The sequence below is a fragment of the Rhea pennata genome, chromosome 2 (assembly GCF_028389875.1).
Source record: "Rhea pennata isolate bPtePen1 chromosome 2, bPtePen1.pri, whole genome shotgun sequence".
NCBI classification, from domain to species: domain Eukaryota; kingdom Metazoa; phylum Chordata; class Aves; order Rheiformes; family Rheidae; genus Rhea; species Rhea pennata.
In genome coordinates this window covers 164,488,760-164,512,680 of record NC_084664.1, presented here as the reverse complement: position 1 = coordinate 164,512,680, position 23,921 = coordinate 164,488,760, and positions in this window count along the sequence as shown.

Sequence of the window (23,921 nt, the reverse complement as noted above, 5' to 3'; positions counted from 1 at the left end):
TTTGACAGGCTTTTTACAGAGTCTCCCATAACATCCTCATAGGCAAGCTCAGAAGCGTAGGTTAGACAAGTGGACTGTGAGGTGGATTGAGAACTGGCTGAAAGGCAGAGCTCAGAGGGCTGTCATTAGTGCCACAAAGTCTAGTCGGAGGCCTGTAGCTAGTGGCGTCCCCCAGGGCTCAGTACTGGGTCCCATCCTCTTCAACTTATTCATCAATGATCTAGACGAAGGGACAGAGTGCCTCCTCAGCAAGTTTGTTGACAATACGAAACTGGGAAGAGCAGATTCACCTGAGGGCTGTGCTGCCATTCAGAGAGACCTGGACAGGCTGGAGAACTGGGCGGAGAGGAACCTCATGAGCTTCAACAAGGACAAATGCAGGATCCTGCACCTAGGGAGGAATAACCCCATACCTCAGTATAAGCTAGGGGTTGCCTGGCCAATGGTATCCTGGGGTGCATTAGGAAGAGTGTTGCCAGCAGGTCGAGGGAGGTGATCCTGCCCCTCTCCTCAGCCCTGGTGAGGCCTCATCTGGAGTAATGTGTCCAGTTCTGAGCTCCCCAGTACAAAAAAGACATGGAGCTAGTGGAGAGAGTCCAGCGTAGGGCTACAAGGATGATCAGAGGCCTGGAGCATCTCTTGTATGAGGAAAGGCTGTGAGGGCTGGGGCTGTTTAGCCTGGAGAAGATAAGACTGAGAGGGGATCTTATCAATGTCTACAAATGAATGGAGGGTGTCAAAAGGCTGGGACCAGACTCTCTTCAGTGGTGCTAAGTGACAGGACATGAGGCAGCGGGTACAAACTGAACCACAGTAAGTTCTGCCTAAATACGAGGAGGAATTTCTTTACTGTCAGAGTGACAGAGCACTGGAACAGGTTGCCCAGAGACTTTGTGGAGTCTCCTTCTCTGGAGATATTCAAAGCCTGTCTGGATGCGATCCCATGCAATGTGCTGTAGGTGACCCTGCTTGAGCAGGGGAATTGGACTAGATGCCCCAAGAGCTGACTGCTGTTTCCTTCACCAGTTTCTTAGAGGCACTTTCCACCTGGGATCCCCTAATACATGGACTGCTGCAGAGAGCCTCTGTCACTGCCTGGCCTTGTCTATTTAGCAGACCTTGCTCAAACTGATCCTGTGCTTTGTCTCACCTTATTCTATGACCATTTTACAGTCATGGACCTAGTCTGGGGGCTGTCTGCATGCATCCTGGAGCACTGCCCCAGAAAGAGAGTGGCTGCTGGCAGGTGCTGAAGCCACCTGGCTTGCTGCTGCCTTTTCCCTGTCTTTCCATAGACTCCTCCTTGACTGATCTGAGCATGGGAACACCTCCAGAGTGCCTCCATTTGGGCTGGGACATGTGGCTAAGGAGGTTAAGCAACCTCAGGTAGTGAGACTGGATGATAAGGGGTCTATAGATACAAACTGTGCTGGCCTGTGGCTGCGATTCATGACTCCTGCACATAGCTGGTGCCACAGGAAGGCTTTGCTGCTTAGGGTGGGTTATGTTCTGCCAGTGACTGGGCAGAACATAACAATTTGATGATTACAGACACTCTGGACATTGCTGCAACAAGGACTCTGGGTCTGAACTACTGCGACATACTTCTACAAATATTTGACTGAAAGACTTAGAGACAGAGACTCTGAAAGTTGCTTTGTAGTGTGGCAGTCCAGAGGGGTCTGTTTTGCAGTGAATGTGCAGCTGGCCAGAAGCTCCTTGTTTTATTTAATATGGTTCCCCAGTATGTATTATTTTTGAATATTCTCTGACTGCACAATATAAAGGCATGTCTGTAAATTGCCAGAGTCTTAAGGGGTTTCTTGAATGCCTTTCAGAGTTGGTTTGATATAGTCCCTTTCAAGACTGCTCGGCAGGGTCTAGGCTTTGCAGTGAAACTTCAATGATGCAGTGTTGTCCAGACCATCCCTCCCTGCAGGAGCAGGGCACATACATCACACTGCCCAGGGGCAAGCCTGCTCCCAGGCAGGGAGAGCCCCAGCCCCTGCTGGGCAGTGACACTTAACAGTACTGAGGCTTAGTCTGAAGCTTACTCTCTCTCCCCTCCCTGTTAGGAGGCCCCTCTTGCTTTGCCATCTATTTTTATCCGCATTTGATGGATTGGGCTGGGATGTAATGACGTCACATGTTTTTGCACAACTTGCACTTTGTTACTGTTTAAGGTTCAGCCTAGGTGCCAGACTGACTTTGTGAAGTAGACAAACATCTTCCCTGCTGCTTTGTGGTCTTTCAGCACATTTGTTAGTGGTTAGTGTAGGGCAAATATAGCCAGCAAATAATTTCTCAGGAATCTATTTTTGTTTACTTAATACATCAAGCTCTAAGCTCCCCTGTTCTTCAGTCCCTCACATATTTGCATAACCTTCACATATATGTAACCCTACTGGTGTCAACAAGTATATCAGACATGTGCATTCACAGGAATATAGGCTGCATGTGTTTAATGTTGCAGGATCAGAGCCCTCCCAAGAGTAAATCAGAGCAGTTTCCTGAAACTGCTTCTTACAGCTATTACTGCTGAGAGCATTTCTACTGTCACCTCTGGGGCAACATACCCTTCTGCAAACATCTCAGGGCAAAGTTCACACCAGAGAGCTTGACTGGGGCTGCAGACTTTATTATAATGTCTAAGCCCTGCTCACTCAAGCTCTCTCTTTTCCCACTGGCAGCTCTCACATGCAGTACAGGAACCACATATCCCAGCACTGCTACATGTACTTCCACTTGTGGAAAGAATCCCAGCTTCATGAGTAGCAGTGCATCCTTACAAAGAGAGATAAAGCCAACTATAGGAAAAGGGTGTGTTTGCGTGGGTGTGTGTTGGGATGAGAGCGTTTGCTACTGTCCACAGCTCAAACCATCCCAGCTAAAAGTGGGATGGTTTAAATCTCTTTGGGAAGGCATCTGTGAGAGAGTGCAAGGATGCAGGTGACCTGGCAGCTGGGCTGATGTGTGGGGGGGAAACAGAGGGGCAGGCCACTTGCAGTGGGTAGGGAATGTGTGGCTGCATGACTGTCTCCAGATTTGAGTGTGCAGACATGGGCTGCAGGGCAGGCTTTGGCTGATGCTTAGCTGAGCATGGTGGAGAAAGAGGCAGAGGAGTGTGGTAAGGGGAGAGCACTGATAGGAGGAAGGTATACCTGTGTGACCAGGGAAGTGGAGCAGGGGGAGCCCAGAGCTGTGGCACAGAGAGAAAGACTGGGGCAGTGAGGGGTGAAGGGGAGCAGATGAGGGCAGGGATGAGGGGATCAAGGAGGGGATGTCAGAGGCCCCTGTGTTAATGCTGCGGAGGAGCTTTATCAATAATTGCTTTGCAAAAGCCATTTGTCAGAGCTGGGCGAGGGTGATACTCTGACTGGTACCCCATCAGAGAAGGCTGCTTTTCTTCTTGTTCTTTGGTTACAGTTAGTCCTGCACAAAGGGTGCCTGGATTATGTCAGACCTCATTCCCTGCACTCTGTTTCTTGGCAGGCACATATAGGCAGCTGGAGAGGCTTGGTGCTGCTCCTGAGCCCTGGCAAGAGACTGTTGCTCAATTTTTCCTGATTCCTGTCCTCTTTTTCAAAGAGCAAAGCCTGGCTGCAGGTAGTGCTGCTCAGCAGAGGACAGCATGTTCAGCTCAGCTGCACGCCCTGTGCTCTGTGGGGCTGAGCTGTGCCCAAACACCAGTGTTTGCATATCCCAGCCCCATGTGTCCAGCTGCCAGGGTATTTCTGGCTCTTCAGGCTGTGGTTTCCTTTTGTCAGTCTGGGCTGGTTCTTTCAGGTCCTACCTGGTTGTGTCTCCCTCCCCAGCTCTGCTGCTCCCTGGGACACACAGCCACCCTGGAACCTGCTCAAGGAAGACTGCGTCCGTTGGCAGAGCTGGCCAGCTCCGTGCTCTGTCCCTGCCCCTCCTGCATCTCTCATAGCCTGCCCAGAGGTGTTGGTTCTTGAGGATGTGAGTGGATGCAGGGGAGCAGGGGCAGACAGCATCTGTGGGCTCAGCAGCAAGGTGGAGAAACAGTGCAATGAAAAGCTTCAGCTACTGGGGCCCAGCAGCAGGTTTGAACCTCTTCCTATACTGTCCATGTGCAGGGGTGGCCCTGCACCCCGGGCAGGGCAAGGAGGGCAGAGGGAAACCCACTGCAGTCAGGGGTGACTCGGGCCCAAAAGGCATATGAGGTAATTAACTCCATCCTTACTGTTACAGCAGTAAGAAGTTAAGTGTAGCCTGAGTTATAACATTATAGCTGGGGAGTTCCCTGTTCCAACAGCCTTTAAATACTTTTTTGACCTTTCTATTAAGAAAAAGAAGTATAGTCAGTTAAGTGGAAAATTAAGCAAGGCTTTCATTTTAACAATGTCTTTTGTTCCCTTTTCTGTTTGAGTTGAAAGATTTCCTTAAGAGAAACTCCTTAACTAACAGACTTTCAGCTGAACTTAAGTTAGTGAAGACACCTGGAGCTTTGCTACTAAATTTGCATCTCTGTTCTTTTAAGACAAAACCAAGACAAAGGTGGACAACAGCAGATCAAAAGAGTAGCAAAGACAAAAAAAAAGTAACTTTTGTCTCCTGTAAAGATTGCAGCCGTGCTGCTGCATAGATGTGCACACAGCCACTCAGACAGTGGATTGTGCTGAAAGGGGAATTACGAGTGGGAGTATAGGCTCTGAGTGCCAGCCATAAATCAGGCTAAGAGCCAAGTTTATTTAATACTTTTATCAATTACCTTGTCACAAAATACTGGGTGCACGTCAGTTAGCTTTGTTGAAAGGTGAGGTAGTGAAATGGCAGGGCAGAAAGCTGGAATAGCATTCAGGAACAATGGATGACATTGAAGGCTGAACTAACAGTCATGGGAGGAAATTGAATGGTACAAAATGCAAAGTCATGCCCTGGAGTCAAGGAACAAATATTTATGGCATAATTTAGGAGCCCCTGATTTTGAAATGGTTAAAGAAGAAAAGATCTGCATGTGTACAGCAACCTCAGGATAAATGTAGATTGCCATGTAATGAAGCCATGAAGACTTGATATATTCTTAACTCTACTGGGATTTATTACCAGAGCAGGCAGATGGTGCCTGTGTTGTACAGGTCATGATTTACAGTGCATGCACTGGTCAGAGCTGACCAACCATTCTGAAAACATAAATTAATTGCAGAAAAGGTGCAGAGAAGAGCAACTGAGATGACTAGGGGAATGCAAAGTGGAGATGTAAGCAGCCCAGCTTGATAGCTTGTCAGAACAGAAGTTAAGGGGAGATAAGATTGCTGAGGGTAGCTTTATCAGTGAAAAACACTAGAGCAGGAGGAGACCTGCTTCAACTGAAGGATGGGGTTTGCATAAGAGGAAATTGGTCTGAACTGGCTTGAAACTAGGAAGAGGTTTCTAGCTGCTGGAGAAGAAAGACTGGAACAAACTGCCACAGCAGAGGTGTAGAGAGCCTGCTCATTTTGCAAAAGGTTTTCAATGGGAAGTTGCTGCATAGCAGGGAGCAGGCATGCTAACCTAGGAGGGCCTTGACAACCGTAATTGCTTGGGTTGTGTGGGTTGATGTGCTCCTACTGGGGTGATGGCTGTGGCTGGGTGCATGCCCCACACTTGGCGGCACCATCACAGGGATTCATGGCCCCAGTGCATGGGGGACTCCATCACTCACAAGGGAAAGCTGCATGTGCTGTGAGCACAAGACTTAGCTCTGGTTTATCTGGCCTGTGGACATGGACTGCTGGTTTTCTGTTCTTCTCCTAGCAGGTCGTGTTCCTGGACTTTTACTCTTGAGCTGTCTTCTCTCATAAAACAGAGAAGTTGCCTGGTGTGTCCACTGTGGTGCAATTTTCCTGCAGGGACTTATATTCTGCCATGCTGGGCTGTGGACATGCAGCCTGCCTGACCCTTTCTTTTCCTCTATCCTCCATGCCTCCAAAGAGTATTCAGATGCTATTCAGAGGCATGCAGTTATGCAACCAGTTTATAACTATGCAAATGTATTCAGCTGTTCCCTTACACAATGTCCTGTTTTCTTTCAGCTTCTTTTTTTTTGAAATTCAGCACTTCCTGTGGGAGTGCAATCTGAGCCCTAGGAAGCCATCTGGAGCCCTCTCAGCCCTGACTCCCCAGCCAGCTTGGAGCTGGCTGCAGTTCCCATCAGAAGCCTCACTACCTTGGCTATTTGAGTCCTCCTGCCCACACAATCCAGGCCCCCTCATTCTACTCCAGACCTCCAGTAGAGACTGGTGGCAGTCCCCTGCAAGACACGAGCACATAAAGGTGTGCATGGTCCATCTAGTTCTATAACCTAGCACTGGGGTGTAGGAAACTGTGAGAAGAAGGCAAGTGTATACCAGTACTGCTCTGCTACGTCCTCTCAGGACCAAGTGATATGTGGCTCTGGTAGCTCTTGAGACATACATCTATCTTGTTATTTACTAGCTCTTGATGGATTTTCCTCCATGGATTACTCCAATTGTTTTTGGAATGCATATAAACTTCTGGCATCCAGGCCATCCCGCAGTAAGGAGTCCCACAGCTCAACCACCCAGTATATGACGAATTACTTCCATCCATCTCAGGTAGCCTCCTGCTAGACTCTGCAATAACCCGTAGTCCTTATGTTAGAAAAGACTGTGAACACATGATCATCTCCCCACTGCCAATTGCTGTATCATCCCCTTTGGTCATCTCTTCCAGGCTGCACTCTATTCAGGCCTTCCTTTTTTCTTTCCTATATTTTGTCATGCTTATGCTTATCTGAGTCTTGATGAGCTGGAACATGGTGTTCTGTCCCCTTCACCCTTCCTAGTAATGTCCAGCAAATCCATTGTCTCTGTGGAGCAGAGTGATAAGTCTAGGAAGTCCTTATGCTGTTGCATGCTTATGTGCTATTTTACCTCCATGTCAGTCTTTTTGTTAATGAGCCTCCACTGGCAGGTTGGCTCCCTTGCTCCTGGGACTTAAGAGTCATGTCTCACAGGAGCCTCTGCCAGCACTTTCCTGCACCTCCCCTCCTGCTTGCTGCCCATGCCTCTGTGTCCCCAGGTTCTGTGTGGCACACAAGACTTGTGCTGCTGTCCACATGTGCGTGAGGGTTACTCTGACGTAGCCATTCAGCCATCCTGGGGACAGCTCATGTCCTCTGCATGTTATCTGGTGCCCTGCATGGATCCAGAGCTCTGTGCATGGGGAACATTCTCCAGAGGTGCCACAACTGTGGTGAGCACATCCTGTGCTCCCCTCTTTGTCAGTCCCTACAGGTGCCCCTCACTATGAGCTCTGAGCACCTGACAGCTGCATCAAGCTCAGTGCAGGATGTTCCCTGTGAAAAGCATGGCTGAGCCTGCAGGGAGCACAGAAAGAGGCTAAAGCCCCGCCAGTTCTTGGGATGCAGCTGGCCACACAAATGTGCCACCACTCCCCAGGGCAGCATAATCCAGCCATAGGCCTGTGCTTATCCCCAGGACCTCTGTCCCTGGCTCAGTGACTGGCTTGCCTCTTCCCTGTCACTTTGCTGGCACGAGTGCAGTGCACGAGCCCCTGAGCAGGGCCAAGCAGCACAGTGGGGTGGTGCTGCCCATCTCCGTTGCAGGCTGGCTGTGCACCAAATGCCATGGCCCCCAGCGCTGCAGCCCTGTGCCAGTGCTGGAGCGGCCCTGGATGCCCAGGCATGGGCACTGGGCTCCTTGACCAAGAGACCACTCTGTGGCCAGCACCAAGCCCAGGGGCCCAGGGCGCATCCAGAGGGAGATCTCGGCTGCAGGCCTCACCTGCCGGGTGGCTCAGGAGCTGCAGGGGTGGCAGGGGACCAGGCTTGGGTGCCCCTGGGCAGGGCTGTGGCTGTTGGCAGGCCCTGATGAACATTGCGGGCCTTGGGCTGCGTAGGCCTTCGGCTGTCAGGCACACTAAGCCGCAGGGGGCAGGCTGTTGAGGTCTGTTGTGGAGGGGGGAGCCCCAGGCAGCAGTGCCTGGTGGGTCTCAGAGGGCTCTGGGGCCTGAGCTGTGGGGGGCCCTGGGACATGGGGGCTAGTGAGCCTGGGCTGTGGGAGGCCCAGGGCTGTGGGGGGCCCAGGGCTGCGAGGACCAGGTTGGCCTGGGCAGTGGAGCCAGAGCTGTGGGGAGCACAGGGCTGTGGGGTGCTTGAGTCTGGGGGGGGGCTTAGCACACCCAGGCTGTAGTGGGACTGGGTTGTGGGGTGCTAGGCTGTGAGGACTGTGTTGGCCTGGGCTCTGGGGCCCATGGGGCTGTGGGGGCTGGCACAGCCAGGCTGGGGGAGGGCACAGGGTTGGGGGCTTGCCTGGGGTGCCCTAGTTGTGTGGGACTGGGTTGTGGGGCTGGGCTGTGGGGGAGGAGGTCAAACTGCGTGGGGCTGGGCTGTGGGGAGCTAGGCTGTGTGGGCCCAGGCTGTGGGGAGCTGGGCTGTGCGGGGCCTGGCTGTGGGTGCTGGGCTGTGGGGAGCTGGGCTGTGCGGGGCCGGCCTGTGCGACCGGGCTGCGGCACCCGGGGCTCCCGCGCGGGCAGAGCGCCCCGAAAGCACGACGCAAGATGGCGCCGCCGCGCAGCTGCTCCCGGCGCCGGCCCCGCCCTGCCCGGCGGGAGGTGGGGTGGGGGCGGGGCCGCGCCGCAGGGGGCCGGCGCTGGGCCGGGGAAGCCCCGCCCCGCGCCCCGTGCTCACTCGCCCCGCCCCCAGCCCCGCCCCGCGTCTGCATACACACGCACGTGCACACTGCCGATGGGGGAACACGAGCACAATGCAGGCCCGTGCACACTGCAGTATCACACGTGCACACACACACATGTGCACACACACAACCCAAGATGTGATGCAGGTACAGTACAGACACATGCTGCTGTGATACATGTGCACACACACGTGCATGCACACGTGCATGCGCACACACAAATGCACAAACACATATACAGATGCTCCCCCAGGTGTGCTGCAAGCACAGCACAGGCACGCGCCCACAGCTGTGACACATGCACACACACATGTGCATGCACAGACACACACAAGTGCACACACATGCACAGACACTGTGCAAGTGCAGCACAGGTGCCCGCTGGGGATGCTGCAGCAGGAGCTTCTTTCTGGTGTGCAGGAGCCTTTATTGACATGCGGCCCTGGGCTCTCCCCAGCAGCAACAGGCAACTGCAGCATGGCATCCTCCCACCCCAGGGTGTCTCCCTGCTCCATGGCATTCCCTTGCCCCACAGCATCCCACTACCCTACAGACACCCCATGCTGCACATCCTCATAGGTGTTGGGTGCCCCTGTGCACCATGCTGTACTCCTGGCAGACCTGCCATGTAGCTGCAGCATGGTAGAGGTCCAAGTGTCCCACAAGTGCTGCAGCAGGGCCGGGGCCCTGCACACCTTGCACAGCAGTTGTCCGTCCCTCTGGGGCTCTTCCAGAATTGTGCTACCTGCTGCTGCTGGTTTGAGTGGCATCTCTGCCCCTTCTGCAGCATTGCTGACCCCTGGCTTTCCAGTCCTGTGCAGGTGCACATGGCAGCCAGCCACAGCACTGAGCCTTCCTGGACCCTCCCCAGAAGCCACTCCAGGTATGCGCTGCTGGGCTGTAAACCCCTGAGAAAGCGTTAGTTCAGATAGCAAGGAGTTCGGCCATGGCAACCGCCTGTCCTGCATTCAGAGTAGTTAGCACTCTTCCTGCTTTTAATTCTTGTCATGGAGAGCAAATGTTTTTACAAACGACCAGGCCGTGTCTTGCCAAATAGGCAGAACTCCTACCTCTGCTGGGGCACACAGTGCTAGTGCTGCTGATGGCGGCTTTTCCCACCTTGTTGGCCTGTGATGACAGTGGTGGTGATCGTGATCTTGTTTATGGTCAGCCCCCCTGCACCATAAGTATCGAGGTGTGCCTCTCGTTTGTACTCAGAGACTTGCTTGGTGGAGAGGAGTTCCCACACTGACACCCTCTGTTCCTGGAACTGGCCAAGAGTAATGTAGGAGCTCTCGTTCTGGAGGAGATCCACTATCTGCTGGGAAAGGGGAGCAAAATGTTTTTCTTTGCTCTGCGTAGCAGTGGTGCTGATGGTGCTGACCAGTTCTGGCATGGAGAGTGTCCCAGCACAATACAACTCCAGGAGCTCCTGCCTTTTCTCCTCAGGGATGTACTTGGAGTGAAGTAGGTCCCACACGGAGACCTGCCTCCCCTGGAACTCGTCCACCTCCATCTCAATTGTGGTAGACCTCAGGGTCTCTTCCCAGGTCCTGTCCTCCTGCAGATGGGTGCGCTCAGCTTCTGCAGTGGCCGTTCTTTCTGCCATTGGACCACTCGCATTTGCCAATTGCTCTGCTCTTGCTGCTTCTGCTTTGCTTACAATAGTGCTGACGACAGTTTTCACCTGCTCAAGGGTTAGCACTCCTCCCTCGTACAGCTCCAGCAGCTCCTTTCTGTTCTCCTTGGGGATGTACTTGGAGTGGAGCAGATCCCACACAGAGATCCTGTGGCCCTGAAACTCCCCTACCTCCATGTCGACAGTGGTGGTTTTCAGGGCTCTTTCCCATGGTTCCTCTTTGGGGGAATGGGCACCCTTGTCTCCTGCTGCTGTCCCTGTGTCCTTGCTGGAAGTATTCACACCAACTAGAAGCTTCCTGCTTGTAGATTCTCTTTTTTTAATCAGGGTGGTGATGACAACCATTAACCGCTCCAAGGCCAGTTTCCCAGCACAATACAACTCCAGGAGCTCCTGCCTTTTCTCCTCAGGGATGTACTTGGAGTGAAGTAGGTCCCACACGGAGACCTGCCTCCCCTGGAACTCGTCCACCTCCATCTCAATTGTGGTAGACCTCAGGGTCTCTTCCCAGGTCCTGTCCTCCTGCAGATGGGTGCGCTCAGCTTCTGCAGTGGTCGTTCTTTCTGCCATTGGACCACTCGCATTTGCCAATTGCTCTGCTCTTGCTGCTTCTGCTTTGCTTACAATAGTGCTGACGACAGTTTTCACCTGCTCAAGGGTTAGCACTCCTCCCTCGTACAGCTCCAGCAGCTCCTTTCTGTTCTCCTTGGGGATGTACTTGGAGTGGAGCAGATCCCACACAGAGACCCTGTGGCCCTGAAACTCCCCTACCTCCATGTCGACAGTGGTGGTTTTCAGGGCTCTTTCCCATGGTTCCTCTTTGGGGGAATGGGCACCCTTGTCTCCTGCTGCTGTCCCTGTGTCCTTGCTGGAAGTATTCACACCAACTAGAAGCTTCCTGCTTGTAGATTCTCTTTTTTTAATCAGGGTGGTGATGACAACCATTAACCGCTCCAAGGCCAGTTTCCCAGCACAATACAACTCCAGGAGCTCCTGCCTTTTCTCCTCAGGGATGTACTTGGAGTGAAGTAGGTCCCACACGGAGACCTGCCTCCCCTGGAACTCGTCCTCCTCCATCTCAATTGTGGTAGACCTCAGGGTCTCTTCCCAGGTCCTGTCCTCCTGCAGATGGGTGCGCTCAGCTTCTGCAGTGGTCGTTCTTTCTGCCATTGGACCACTCGCATTTGCCAATTGCTCTGCTCTTGCTGCTTCTGCTTTGCTTACAATAGTGCTGATGACAGTTTTCACCTGCTCAAGGGTTAGCACTCCTCCCTCGTACAGCTCCAGCAGCTCCTTTCTGTTCTCCTTGGGGATGTACTTGGAGTGGAGCAGATCCCACACAGAGACCCTGTGGCCCCGAAACTCCCCTACCTCCATGTCGACAGTGGTGGTTTTCAGGGCTCTTTCCCATGGTTCCTCTTTGGGGGAATGGGCACCCTTGTCTCCTGCTGCTGTCCCTGTGTCCTTGCTGGAAGTATTCACACCAACTAGAAGCTTCCTGCTTGTAGATTCTTTTTTTTTAATGACAGAGGTGACAACAGTTATCATCTGCTCCAAGGTCAATATCCTGCCTCGATACAACTCCAGGAGCTCCTGCCTTTTCTCCTCAGGGATGTACTTGGAGTGAAGTAGGTCCCACACGGAGACCTGCCTCCCCTGGAACTCACCAGCTTGCACATCAACGGTGGTAGACTTTAAGATGTTATCTAGTTCTGCATCTTCTGTTGAAAAGGCATTTCCATTTTCCTCTGCTCTTATTGCCTCTTTGTATGAACTTCTGGCATTTGTGGCAAATGCAGTATTTGCATCTTCCGTTTTGTTTATGATGGTGGTGACCACAGTAACCACCTGCTTGGTTGTCAGTATCCCTGCTCTGTACAGCTCCAGCAGTTCCTGACGCTTCCCCTGAGGGATATATTTGGAAAAGAGCAGATCCAACAAGGAGACATTTTTTCCCTTGAACTCACCAGCAGTTACATAGATGATTGCAGACTTTAAGGACTTTTTCAACTGATGCTCCTGGGAGTGTGTATCCTGAGCTGGCTGTGATTCTTCCACCTTGTTGGTGGGTGCTGTTGTGGATGAACTCAGATCCTTGTTTTGCATTTCTGCCCTAGTGATGATCGTGGTGAGGATGGTGATGATCTCTGGAATTGTCAGTGTCCCCTCCTTGTATTTCCTGAGGAGCTCCTCTCTCCTGTAGTCGGGGATGTAGCGAGAGAAGAGGAGCTCCCACACAGTGACACTCTGGCCCTGGAAGAGACCCACACTGATGGTGGCGTGGGCTGCCTGCAGGGCTTTCCTGGCATCTTTGTTCAACTGGTATAGCACTGAGCCTTTGTCCATCACATGGAGCATGAGGAGCCCAGTGTCCGGGTTGGGGATGCAGCGACGGAGGAGCTGTGTATAAGTGAGGTTCTCGTGTGTGTTGGGGTCAAAGCAACTTCTCTTTTGATTCTTGGGATTAGAAAGAAACTGGCACATCTCCTGATCAAAGTAGCCCCGCTGGTAGGCCACGTCCACGGGTATGCGGTGACTGTGCACTGGATCAATGATACCACCAGTGGCAATCTGGGCCTCAAGCAGGCGGACAGCATGCTCTTTCACTATGAACTCTTTTTTCATGGCATGGAAGAGAGAGATCTTGTGTCCTGTATATGGCTCTGTGTACCCTGTCACGGCTCCCTCTGCCGACAGGAGCTTCTCATAAAAATCTCTGCCTATGAGTCCAGCAGTCAGTGCCTCTTTCACTGACAACTTCTTATTCCTCACTGGGTCAATGAGGAAACCTGAAGCAGCCTGTGCCTCTAGCATCACCAGGGCCGTGCCTGGCATCAGGATCCCCCTCATCATGGCATCATAGATGCTCATCTTCTTATTCTTGGCCTGAATGAAGACTCCAGCTATGAAGTTACTGCCACCCCGAACCATCTCCTTGTGCCCACTTGTAAGCGTGTCACTTTCCATGTTGTTCCTCTTGTTGTTCTGTGGGTATCCACTCACATTCTGCATTGTCTCTGGGAAATGCTTCTGTTTCTGTGGGGGCAGAGTGCTTGTCTGAGGAAAGAGAAACAAAAGATGTGGTAAAACACAGGTACTTCTGCAGTTGTCATGGTATGTGTGGAGAAAAAGCATCTTCCTGGATGTGGTAGCAGGAGTCCATTGAGAAGCCAGGAGTGGGGTCTGGGACATTGCTTGTCTTGGTAGGAATTTTAGGGCCAAGAGTCTCCCATGTCCACCCCCCTTGAACAGCACATGAGGGCTTTTTGGAAAAAGCAGTTACAGCCTGGGAGGTATGTTTACTCCCTGTATGGCACACTGCACCTGCCAGCTGCAGAGGTCAGCTCTACATGTCTCTGCATAGCTGCACATTCTCTGCGCAGAGATGCTGCTGCAGCGTCGTGACTGGAAAACTTGGTGCCTATCTCCAAAAGCTCTTGCTCTCAGGACAGGAAAACAGAATGATGATTGTACTGTGAAGGGGGGGGGGGGGGGAACAGACAAAAGGACTGGCATCAACCAGCCCCTCATAGGCACTTGCAGGCAGAGAGATTTTGGGGTCATGCTGCAGAGTGACGGGGCTAGTGAGAGTCATTTATTCCACAAAGAAACATCAAAAACATGGATAACCTGATACCACTCTGAGCTCGCCAAGGAGCTGCCTGATCTCCCAGAGGCTGACACTACCTCGAAGCTCTGACCTGCAAGATCTTTCTCTCATGTTTCTGAATGACATAATACATTGCTCACTTTTGGGCTGATGCCACAGACTGTCAGCAGGAAACTTGGCCACTGTTTGTCTTCCTGTCCCCTCAGTACTGACTCCTGTGCTGTTCTGGGATCAGCAGGCTTAACTGGTGGCCATTTGACAAGTGCAGGTCTTGCCAGGAAATAGCAACATGCTGTGTGATTCTGCACCACACTGGCATGAGACAGGGGCTCTGGGAATTTTCTTAATGGCAGATGAGTGCTGGGAGCTGCTGAGATCCACGTGCAGCAATGAATCAGAGCTGGCAGAGATTTCAAGGCTATGCCTCTTCTGCAGATGAAACGTGCCTGGGTCTCTGCTTGCTCTGGAGGCTGCTGGGTTGGCATAGCCCTCAACCCCCATCCTGTTAAACTCTCCTGTCTTCCAAAACAGGAGGTTGCTACCTCTGGCCTGTTAGCATCAGTCTCTGGCTCATACTAATGTCTAAACTGTGTGTGGGAATTTTATGGGAGAGAATTGGTTGGCCTGGGCCAAAAGCCATCCCAGGTCTGACCAGTTCCGGTGCCTGGGGAGAAGGGCAGGATCAATGTGAGGGTTTGTCCAGCTGGGTGCACTGTCTGCTACAGCATTGAGGTGCTCTCTCCAGATATTTAGGGAAAGTGCTCTAGAAACAGGATGGGTGAGTCTTCTTCTGGCTGGACCCTCTTGTATGCAGCACTCTGGACTTCCTGGGCTAATTTGCCTCTGAACTGTGGTCTAACAGCCACCACAGACTGTCCTCCATGGATCTGTTGAGTCATGTCTGCGAATGAAGCTTTGGAGTTGGCCTCTGCAATATCCTATGGCACCAAGGCCCATTATTTAATCACACATTGTGGGGAAAGTATTTTCACAGAGAGTTCCTAATGCCTATGCTGTGGAGGTAGTGAATGATCGTTCTCCATTTTTAACTAATTGTTAGTGTAGATAAAATGATAGGTAAAAATATGTATCTCTAGAAATTACAGAGTAACAATGGACTAAGAACAAGTATCTCAGGGACCTTGCTGTGAGTGGTTTCTTGCAGTTGGTCTCTCCCATTACACTGACACTTTATAATCAGTGTGGCCAGTTTTTGGTCAATCCAACAGGTGCCCTTTCCCATAAAAATGCAGCACCCTTATCCAGGATGCCAATTTTTCTGTCTGAAATGTTTTTAGAGGAAGCTGTGCTCTCAAGTAGACATCAGAGTAGCCATACAGAGTCAGACCAAAGGTCTGTGTAGGCCAGTGTCTTGTTTCCATCTTCAGATGCAAGGAGACAACAGGGGAAGGATGAAGAACAGGGAAACATACATAATATTTCCCCTATTTCTATGTTAACCTCCAGCTACTTTCAGCTCATTGGATTTCATGGGCTGGACACATTTTGCATCTGTTTAGTAATCCTTGGGAGATCTCTCCTGTGCAGTCACCCTGCAGTCTCTTCTGGAACCCTTTTAAACTTTCAGCATCCACAGTATCTCATGCTGATGAGGCCACAATCTTGTCAAAATAGCAAAAACAAAAAACTGAAATATTTATTTGGGAACACCCATCTCCAGTAAAACTACAGTGACTGACATTAATGATATGTTTAACTCATTAATAAACAGGGTCACAGCTTAATTATCTGACTGTTTACCTAACTGGTCTAAAAGCCTCTGAGTCATTGCTTTTCATTCATTTAAATATTGGACTGATGCTAGTGTAGATGGATCATGGTGTGGGGAGAGGTGTATGAGGCAATTAAAGATCAGCTGCTGCCTCATTGGACTCCCTGCTGGCAGCTACAGGCTCTTTTCTGGACAGAGATTCTGGTCCATCCTGTGGCTTTAACCTTGGAGAGCAGTTTCACTTCCCTCTTCTACCCTGATGCAGTTGAAGCCTCCTGGGGAGACAATGGGCTGATGGTGCCACCTACTCTGGTGGTGCTCAGGTCCAGAGCAAAGTGCTGTGTCACACTCAGGAACACGTGACACATATGTGGGACACGCATGTTGTGTCAGTACCCTGTGCTGGAAAGACATTGCACAACTGCAGCCTATCATTAGCTGGTCTCTAATCAGGAATCCTGATGCTGGGGCTTAGCTGCACACACAGCTCCTGGGGCAGGGGCTGGCTGAGGTCCTCTTATGCCGTCACAGTAGCCCTGTCCCAATGGAAGTGGTTTTCCAGCCAGACTGTGAGCAGGAGTGACCTGGTGGTGCTGTGGTCCTGTGCCCTGGTGAGTGAAATCATTTCAGCACAGCCCTCCTGGCTTGGCGCTTGCCTTACAGCTCCCTGCCACCAGGCTCCAGGGCTGATACCCACCATGCAAATCAGCAGCTTCCTGTCTCAGGCTGCCTGCAGGGTCTGGCAGATCCCACAGCTCCAGTTACTTCCCTCCCATATGCCAATGTCCTAATCTTCTCAGCTAAAGTCTTCAGGACGCAAAGCACACCTTGTGGAGCAGTGGCTCCATCCAGCCCCAGAGCTGCCTGTCAATTACCTTAGCCTTTCTGAGAAACGACAAAGTTGTGCCTGCAGATCCCCTGCTCCACAGTCCCCTGTGCCTCAGCAGCTGCCTTCCTAATACTAGGTTTTAGGGTAGAGCTGGCAGGAAAGGTCCCTGCATCCCTTGCAGGCCCCCAGTAGTTGCATGGACAGTGTCATGCCACAGCGCTGTTGGGCTGTGCTGAGTCTGGATGGCCCCAGTGCCCCTCTGGGCAGGCTTTGTCCTACCTGCTGGTGGCTGGCTCCCTGGCAGGCTCTGGTCCTCCTCCTCTTGCAGCCTTTCAGACAGGATAAGCAGCTGGGGCAGGTGCTCAATTTAAATCATTCCCTTCTCCGCCCCTGAGGATGACACCATTGGCCCTGCCCTGTGCCATAAGCCCAGCTGAAATGCAGACTTTTGCCCACCGCAGCTATGCTGGTGTCTTCGCAGAGCCTGCAGCCCTTGCCCAGGAGTGGCTAGCCCAGCCAGCTGGCTGGGCAGGGTTGGGGGCTCTGAGCATTGTGACTGGCCCCGGGTGCAAGCTGCAGGGTATTTCTTTTGATGATGCTTTGGCGAGTGATGGCTGATGAGTCTGTGCAGCTGCTGGACTCCTCTGCCCATCATGGTGCACATGTGGCTGCGTGCATGCGGTCCTGCCCTTGGTCCTCAGCTGCCTCCTGTGCTGCCCATCCTGCACTGGCTTCCAGAACCACTCATCCCCATCTCCTTCACCTCACCACCACTGGGCAGGTTCGCTGCCATGGCCCTGCACCCAGCCTCGTGCCGTGTGGGACAGCCCTGCTCTATACTGCCCATGCTGCTCTTGCCCTTGTGATGGCACAGCCTGCTGTCCTGGGATCTCTCAGGCAGGCGCAAAGGGCTAACTGCCCCAGGGGGTCGTGCAGCTTATCTTTGCCCCAGATTTCCTCCGCTGCTCTCCCTCTCCTGGACACACACTGCCTGCTCTGTTGGAGAAGACCCCTGCCCCCGTGCTGATATTCAGAGCTCAGAGGACCAGCCCTCCATACTCCCTCTGCTCTGCAAGGCAGGCCCTCTGCATGATACTGGGCTTTTGCCTTCTGCTCTTCACTGCAAGTAACTGAAGGTCCCCATGGATCTGGTCTTGGTATACCTGCCTTTGCACTGGCTGAACCTCTTGACAGGGGCAGGGAGCAGAGGGCTTGCATAGGCTGGCCAGCTGGATGAGACAGGCTTGTGCCTCTGGCCAGATTTGGGCTGAGTGGGGGTGATGAATGGTCTCATGTTTGAGTCCACTTCAGCACCTGGGTAGGACAGATCACATCCCATGAAACCACAGCTACATGTCTGGTGAACAGGGCTTGACTGGCTTCTGCTTCCAGCATGAAGGTGGGTTTGATTGGATCATTTTGGGGTGTAATGGTTTGCATGGCCATATTTGTGCTTGGAGGTGATTGTGTCTGTGGCTGTGTGCATGTGTGACTGCATATGTGCTCACGTGAACCTGCGCACATGACTGTGGCCATGCTTCTGCGTGTGTGTAGGTGACTGCATGTGCACTTGTATGACCCTGTGTGTGGCTAAGTGTGTCTCTGTGTGTGCATTGCACGTGTGGTTCTGTGTATGTGTGTGAGAGACTGTATGTGCAGTTGTGCATTTGAGGGTGTGTGTGCTGGTGTGACCATGTGGGTGTGTGTGACTTGATGTCCCTGTGCAGAGGAGGCTGCTGCCTGCCCCTGCCCTTCCTTCCCTGAGTGTCCTGCTTTGGGTGCACATTCCTGCCTGCGTGGGTGCTTGCCAGACTGGATGATCAGCACATGGAGGCACTGACTCACTAAGGCTGGTTTGGCTCTGGGGAAGGCTCCCAGGCAGCAGGTCCCTCTGTTCACAGGGGTAAAGTGGGCACAAGATCCATTTCCATCATCTTCTCTTCCTTCTCAGAAGCCCTTCCTTCCCTGACATTGATTTTTAGCCTGCATTTTGTGGACTAGAGTTACTGACACCACAAATTCACTCCTAATTGATCTTCACTGGATAAGGTTCAGCTATTCTGGCTGGACTTCAGTGACAGCTTTATTTTGGGCTGCATCATTGGTAGACACTGAGTGTGAAGAGGTGCAAAAGGCACCTGGCCTGTGCCAGGCAAGAAGATCCTGTCTGTCTCCTCTCAACAGCTTGTTCTGTGCAGCACAGAGCCCACTCACAGGCCTGGCCTGATGGCCACCAGCAAGATCACATAAAGTTGCCCTGGGGGTCTCCTCCTGCTCCTCAGGTACCACATATCATTGACCATAGCCAAGCAGGGCTGTCTTCTGAGCTGGCCCAGTGCCCCTGGACCACTATTTGGAGCTGGTCCAGCTAGTTTAGACACCTCTGAAGTGATAGTAGTTGGTGGCTTTCCTTGAAGGTGCATTACTTTGCATTTGTTAAAACAGAGTCTGTGATTTATCTCCCCACAGTGGATGCCTCCTGCTGAGCCAGAGCCCAAGCTCCCATTATAGCACATCCAGACATTCAGTGGAGGCCAGAGTACGACTCCTCTGACTACTTGCATCTGCCATAGGATGTGTCCCTAAAGCACCACTATTTGTATGGACCTACTCGCCCTCAGCAACACAGGGCAGCCAGGGGGACCTCCATGGCACGCAAACATCTGCAGTGAATCAGCCGTGAATGTCACCTTCTCTTGCATGTGCAGGTCTCTAAACAGCCTCACCTTCCTCACAGGCACCAACAGGGTTAAATGATGTTGTACCATGTGGAAATGCTGGTGTCGCACCCTGAGCCTATTCCCACATTGTCCACTCACATACAGAGAACACAGATCCCTTTGGCCTGATGAGGGCTGTTTTTAACCCTACTCCTTGTTTCCTACCTCTGAGACTATTTCTGAGATATGAAAAAACTTTTTCTTTTCATCCTTGAAGCAACTTAGTTCTTTCAAGACCTTTTCTAAGGCCCTGTCAAAAGCTTTGTGGAGACAAATGTGAGCTGAGCTCTGCTGTACCCAGCACTGTGGCAGTTGCCCCAGAGAGACATTTTCCCAGGGAATAGGATGCTGCTGCGTGTGAATACTGCTGGAGCCCTGTGCCTGAGCTCCTGTGCCTGGAGCTCCTGGATCTGCTGAGGGAGCTGATCGTTGAACTGCTGGCATGGAATGAATCTGCCCTCTGCTCTCCTGAGCTCATCTCCCCCTGTGCCACCTCCCTGAGAGCAGACAAGACCTGTGAAGGGCTGTGCTGTGGACATGGCTTGCTGGTGCACAAGGAACATGGGGGCCCATGAATTTGTCCCTAAGCTAGCTGTTCCCAGGCCCTGGACTCAGCCCAACTGTGTCCCATGGTCCTTCTGTGCCTACAGGCCTTCCTGAGAAAATGGGAGTGCAGCAGAGACTGCACAGAGCTACTTGACTTTGTTTATGATGATCACTATGATACAGAGCTGAGACTTTGGTACTTCCAGGTGGGGCTATGTGAGCGCTGCATGCCACGCCGTTGTCCTGTCTAGCTCCCTCACTGCTTTGGCCACCTGCTACCAGATGCAGAGGTCGCATATCTCATCCTGGCCCTTATCTTTGTTTCTGTGACTGGTGTTAAATCCCCTTAACCCCGTTACCAAAGCCTCCATGCAATGTGGCATTAAAGGCACTGGGACATGTACCTAGCAAGACAGAGCCTAGGTGGAATATTGCACAGCCAGTGCTGAGTGTGTGCAACTGTGCTATCCCCTGCCCTGCCTCTGTCCCTTCCCTTTCATCTGGGACACATAATCAGGCTCAAGATTTAAAGGAGGGCTCTTGTCTCTCTGTCTGGAGACTGGGAACATCATCAGCATGCTGCCATACTGCTACACTGTGCTATTTAAATCTTTCTTTCTCTTGCCTGATGACACTAATACCAGTTCCTCAATCTCTTAGTCCTAGCAATGTGCTCTTGTGGCCAGGAAGGCCGATGGTCTCCTGGGGTGCATTGGGAAGAGTGTTGCCAGCAGGTCGAGGGAGGTGATCCTGCCCCTCTCCTCAGCCCTGGTGATGTCTCATCTCGAGTACTGTGTCCAATTCTGGGCTTCCCAGTACGAGAGACATGGAGCTACTGGAAAGAGTCCAGGGTAGGGCTACAAAGACGATCAGAGGGCTGGAGCACCTGCCCTATGAGGAATGGCTGCAAGAGCTGGGCCTCTTCAGCCTGGGGAAGAGAAGACTGAGGGGGGATCTTATCAGTTTGTACAAGTACCTGAAGGGAGTGTGTCAAGGGGACGGGGACAAACTCTTCTCAGTTGTCCATGTGACAGGACAAGAGGCAATGGGCAGAAATTGAAGCACAGGAAGTTCCACCTGAACGTGAGGGGGAATTTCTTCCCTGTGAGAGTGACGGAGCACTGGAATAGGTTGCCCAGAGAGGTTGTGGAGTCTCCTTCACTGGAGATATTCAAAGCCCGCCTGGACGCAACCCTGTCTAACATGCTCTAGGTGACCCTGCTGTGCGGGGAGGTTGGACTAGATGATCTCCAGAGGTCCCTTCCACCCTTACTGATTCTATGATTCTATGATTAGAAGGCACTAGCCCAGCTCTGACACTTGCCTTTAACAGCTCTATCTATTACTGCTAACCAAGGAGTCTCACAAGAAAACCACAGGGTTGTTCTTAAAGATGGAGACTTCACTGCAAACTTGGAGAGAAAAGAACCACATAAGTTAAATGGGACATCAGTCTTCAATCCCTAAAGAAAACTGTTCCTTAGACATGTTCCCAGTCTGTAGCCAGTCCGTACCATCTCAAAGATGCATCTTTCAGAGCTGCCACCAGCCCTGCAGCTTCAGATCCATCAGGAACCAAGGGTGGGGCAGGTTATGGTCCTTCTCCTTTAAAGCTTCCAGGCATATTTCCAGTCCCTTTCTCAGTCACTTCAGGGGTCCCTGCATATGATGTGCTTGTGATAGATGCCTTGTCTGCACAAGGGTGCCTGCTCATCTGCTTCCATGGCTGCAAGGCAGGAACAACATGAACAGGCAAAAACCCAGCAGCGCCCAGTGTCCTGCTGTCTCATTTGACCCACTGCGTGGAGCTCACACACTGGGATTCCTCCCAGCAGAGCTGCCTGCTTGTGCCAGGGAGGCGTGGAACCACCCACGTGCCCAGTCTGGGTGCCGATAGCTAGTGCAGAGCTGATTCGGGACCTGCAGACCTGCATGAGCTGGTGCTGTTCGACCAGAAGAGGAACTACACCTGGACTGCAGATACCTCACACCTACCAGCCCTGCTCAGCCCTGTTTGCTCCCAGTTGAGGTGAGCAATGCAGTGTGATTTTTAAGGAAAGATTAACAAAAATGTCCTCTAAAAAACCACTATGAACCAGCCAAGCCCAGCACCTAAGGGACTGGCACAGCCAAGCAGCTATGGACAAAGAAAAGACAAAAATCCCTTTTTTTTTCAGGCTTTGAGGAATGTGATTGCATAATGCTGAGCTCTGTGGGAAAGTGACTCTCATGCATCTTCTACCCAAACACATGATTCCTGGTAAACAGGAATCAGTGAGAGTTTCCCTGGTGCTTCTGGCTACCTGGCCTCAGGCAGGGGCAAGGAGCAGCTATGAGCCAGAAGAGGCTGGGGTGGTGCTAGAGTTGTCCTCTAACAACAGCTTCGTGTCATCCTTTCCAGAGATCTGGATTATCTTTTGACTCCCCAACTCCCTGGCAGAAAAGTCTCTTTGTGCAACTCTTGAGCACAGCTGGCAGGGGGAGGGATGTGTTCTATGGACCAGGTCTCTCCATCCACACTTCTGCTGTCCTCCTAGGGCACATGAGGAGATGGCAGAGACATAGTGCTCTGCTTCTGCCCCCTCCTGCCCCTGCTGGGGCTGTGGGGCAGCTTAGCACCCCACAGCCCATGCAGAGCAGTGCTCAGGCTGTCCAGGACATCAGGTCCTGTAGAGTTAACCTCTGGGCACCACTGAGACATGCATAGCTGGATGCAGCTTGGTAGGGTCAGTCCCTCCATCCCTGCTCCCAGATGGCTGATGATGCAGCTCTGCTGCCCTTCCTGGATAGCCAAACCGCCATCGCCCCCTGCTCCTGGGACACAACTGATGAATGGTAGTCACCAGTAAAACAGCCTGCAGAGAGCAACCAGGGAGAATTGCTCCAAAGATCATTGCCACAAGCGCCCCCATGCAGGGAGCTCTGCCAGGCCCAGTACAGGGAACACTGGGGGTGTCTAGTATTGCCCATCCTGCAGTTTAGGGTTTTGGGGAAAACAGGACAGTAGAGTTAGCCCCCGGGGCTGCATACCGTGATCTTAGACCATCTTGAGCTCCCTCTGGAATGCACACAGGCCAACTCTTCTTCACACCCCCTTGGTGGGATCGCGGTAGAGTCCTGAGTCTGTCAGGGCTGTCTCTGGGCTGGTGCTTTGATGAACACCTGCCCTGGATGATGACTCTGCTGTGGCTCTGGGCTGGCTGAGCCTCTGCATCCTCTCTGTTGCTCCATGTGCCAACCATCCCCGCTGCACAGTGGGATCCCAGCCGCTGACACCTGCTAGGAGGCCACAGCACATACAGCCACATGCTGCCAAGCCAGACATGGATACAGGTGTCTGGGGCTTTGCAACTGCTGTGCTGATTGCTGCAGTTTACTGTGCTCAGCTGAGTGCTCCAGAAACATCCACTAGGGCAGACCACAAACCCTGCCTCCATAAACTGGCTATCCCCTGCCAGGAGCTCCCAGTGATGCGCTTGGAAATCCTGGAGGTACTCAAGGATACAGGGCATGTCATGTTGCAGAGAGTCAAGTGGGGCAACCTGGCTGCACCTTGCCACTGCAGTGCATCCAGAACTTCTCCAGCAGGTCTGGTTCCAGCTGAGGGTAGTGAGGGAAATGAGTATCTAGCTGCCTAAGCAGGCAGTATGGCCTTAACATCTCATGTTTGTCACTGTTTCAGCTTTGCAAGCAGCTTATCCTGAGATCTGCTGAGGGCTAGTGCTGGGGTTGCTGGTCAGATAAGGCATTTTGAGGTTATGGAAACCTTCCAGGCTGTGCTGCTGGGAGGAGGACAGTGCTGAGGCAGATAGCACTGTGCAGTAAGTGTGCAGCCATGGCAGTGGCACCCCTGGGCTCTGGTCACAAGCAGGCTGGTGGTGGCTGTGGGGCAGCTGACACAGGCTGCCCACTGCAGGGAGGGCAGGCACGCCTGGCTGCAGGCGGGTGTCATGCCCTGCTTGCAGCCTGGCTGCAGCTCAGCACCTGTCACCCCAGAACCAGCTCTAGAGGTGCTGCTGTAGCCCAGTGGCTGCTCCCGGGTCCTGCATAGCCCTAGCTGAGCTGGACCATGAGACAGCGCAGCTCTGCTTGAGCAGGGCAGTAGACTGCAGTAGGAGACATGCGCTGCCACCAATTGAGACACAGTGTTATGCCCAGGGATGC